The sequence below is a fragment of the Cryptomeria japonica genome, chromosome 9 (genome assembly GCF_030272615.1).
Source record: "Cryptomeria japonica chromosome 9, Sugi_1.0, whole genome shotgun sequence".
Taxonomy (NCBI): domain Eukaryota; kingdom Viridiplantae; phylum Streptophyta; class Pinopsida; order Cupressales; family Cupressaceae; genus Cryptomeria; species Cryptomeria japonica.
The window spans coordinates 589015536-589018770 of record NC_081413.1 but is presented as its reverse complement, the minus strand read 5'-3'; positions in this window follow the sequence as shown (position 1 = coordinate 589018770).

Below are 3235 nucleotides of genomic sequence, written 5' to 3'. Positions count from 1 at the left end.
GCATTGTGTAGGAAGAAGGAACAAGATGTCATACAAACTGCGGTTGACACCCTTACTAGTCTGATTCTTGGTACCAACCTCCCCAGTACCGATTCCTCTTTGTCCAAGCTTAAACTTCTTTGTACTGTAGTGGAGGACCAGGCACAATGCTTGGAAGATGTTGCTGAAGCCATTGCCAAGAAGAATCATGAAAAGGCACTCAACACTACCTTAGTCAAGAAAATGAATGAGCTCCGATCACAACTACTCAAACAACAAAATGATATCAGTGTTGCTATGGGCAAAGGTAAATTACTATTAAGTAAAATCTGCCAAACCCGTCTATTTTATGACGATGTGCTTAAACAAAAAGCTCAACTCCAATCGGAGTTACAAGCTTATATCATCAATTTCAAGATGCCATATGATTCATTCACTACATATGGGAAAACGGTTCATCATTATCAGCAACACACAACCAAGATGGACTCAGAGATTAGCAACCAGACAAGAGATTTGCAGGAGCTTCAACTAGTCTTCTTGCCAAGATTTCAGATTCTTCAGAAATGTTTTCTCAACTTGGAATCTATCACGGTAACTCAAGAGATGAGTACCATTGATGCAATGGAAGAACTGGTATTCCAGATGAAGACAAAAAGTGAGGTCGCTACCTCATTACTTGAGTCATGGATATTGGCCATGAAAACTTTTATGCTGGACTTTAAATATATTTTTGATAAGTTTCATTCCTTATTGTCATGAACATTTACTCTATTTTTATATATATAAGGAAACAGGGGTTATTCTGCATTACTTTGTCATTGTTGGCAAAGGGGGAGTAGTGTACATTAAAATTTTGGTGAATGTTAACATTTCACGTATACTTTCATGTTACCATTTTGGGAAGTAGTATACATTTTAATTTCTGCAAAAGGAATAGTGTATATGCTTAGGGGGAATAATTTTGATTATGGCAATTTTTGTTGTAAAAACACTTAGATGTTAAAATTTTCCTAAGTGTTGCCATCAATGCCAAAGGGGAAGATTATTTGCATTTTGATGATGGTTTGATTGTCAATGATGGACACACACTTTCTTGATGTATGGGTTATGACTCAACCGGTAATTGTTCCAATCGGTATTGTATATTATTAAATGTATAGTCTTTAGACTATCAATATTTTGCAAAATATGTTTACTGGTCACAGATTGACTAAAGAGATAAGAAGTATGGAGATCCCAAGCTGTTCGAGGATCACAAGCGGTACGAAGGACCCAAGCGGTAGTTAACTTTTTATTGGAACACTATGATCTACCAGCCTTCACTATTGACAAACCAGTAATCGGTATATTGTATTAGCCGGTATTACTCTGTGATGAGTTACCAACTGGTATTTTTGTAATGTGTGATGAGTTATCATCCATCGACACTTTGGTGGTGATGTGTCATGTTACCAAATGTGTCTAGATGCACTGAACCTAGGAGCTTGTAGTCTAATTCTATTGGACCAACATGAAATCAGTTTCCTTTATAAGGACATCATGTCTAGGGTTTGTATAACAGAGATATATGAGAGATGTGTGATAGAAAAGGTTAGGTGCGATCATTGTAGAGCAGATTATGTTTGTGTGAAGATTTAAAGTGTGAAGATATTGAAGACTGAAGTAATGCTGAAATGCATTAACAATGAGCTATCAAGGTTCTAATTAAGCAGACTGTGCTATTAGCTAAATCACTCACTTGTTGATTACTCACATCTTTGACAAGTCTACAACCCTTAACTGAGTAGACCCAACAAAGCCTTTGTAAATCCTCTAATAAGGTAGTCTTTGACAGGACTTATCTCCTAACAGAGATCTAGATTCCTAACAGGATTTGTTTTGGTGAAGAACATTGTATGACCTTAACCGATCTGACCTTAACTGGTCTGGTTTCTATTTTGCAGATAGTTACTTGTGATTTTCTGCTAACCATGGTTTTTCCCATTTGGGTTTCCACGTCAAACATCTTGTGTTATGGTGATTGTGCTCTTGTGGGTGAATGCTTTGTTTGCTATTTGGTTTGCATTTATCTTAACCAGTTTATTAGTGAATCTGTTGCACCGGTTATCTGCTAAATTGTTTAAGAGTTTGCCTATAGTATTTCTGGGTATACTAATTCACCCCGCCTCTTTGTATTCATCAAGATGAACAAAATTTAGGGATTTTATTCAACACTAGGGACATAAAACTAGCTAGAGGGTTAATCTTAGGTCCCTTCACATACATAAAATTTCTAACCTCTCTCTCTCTCTCTTTCTTAGTACATTTATCTCTTCCACTTGTCCGTCTCTTTGTCTTATCTCTATCTATATCTCTCCCTCTCATTCCCTTCGTATCCCTCTTCCCCCCTCTATCTCTCATTATCTATATCTTTGTCTCTCCCTCATTCCCTCTCTCTCCCTATTGCAAACATAACGTGATCTTGTTGGTAATTGAGCTTGATATTCTTCTTGATTCAAAGATTTTGTTTCAATCATGTTTGATAATTGATTTGAAGCTATCACTTCTCAATCCAATCCTATGTTGCACAAACAATATCATTTGCTAAATGCTTATCAATTGACCTCATCCACTATACAAATGTATGCACAAAAGAATCAAAATTTTCTCCAATCGCCCCCCCAACACCTATTTGGTATACCCATTGAACACAAAGGTGCAAATTCTAGTATAATTTGAGGTGAATCAAAAATAAAAAATATATGATATGTGATCATTTGGAAAAATTCTTTTTCATAAAAATCAGAAAATATTGATGAAGAAATAATATAATTTGAGGTGAATCAAAAATAAAATATATGATATGTGATATTTCAGAAGTAGTGGAACTGGTAGTTCTCTTAAAGGAGACAGAAGCTTTAAGAGAAAATATTTGCCAAACATTAGAAGACGTTGTTAGAAAGAGAAACACTAAAGATAGAGAGGAAACTCAAGCTATAGAGGAGGAAGTTTATACAAAAGATGAGATAGTGAAAGAGACTCTATTCTTTGGGGACAGTCTAACTGGACAAAGGATCCTTGAAAAAGGGGTAATGGACAAGGGGATTCAAGAAGGGTGGGAAATATCAAAGATAGTAATAATTAGTGACATTTTGGGAATCATAGAATATAAGATTTATGAGGTTGACAACAATCTAAAATCTCCTGTGGATAGGAAAAAGATGTTTTAAGCTATTTGTCATGAATTGTTGGAAGAGTAAGCGGAAGTTGAACA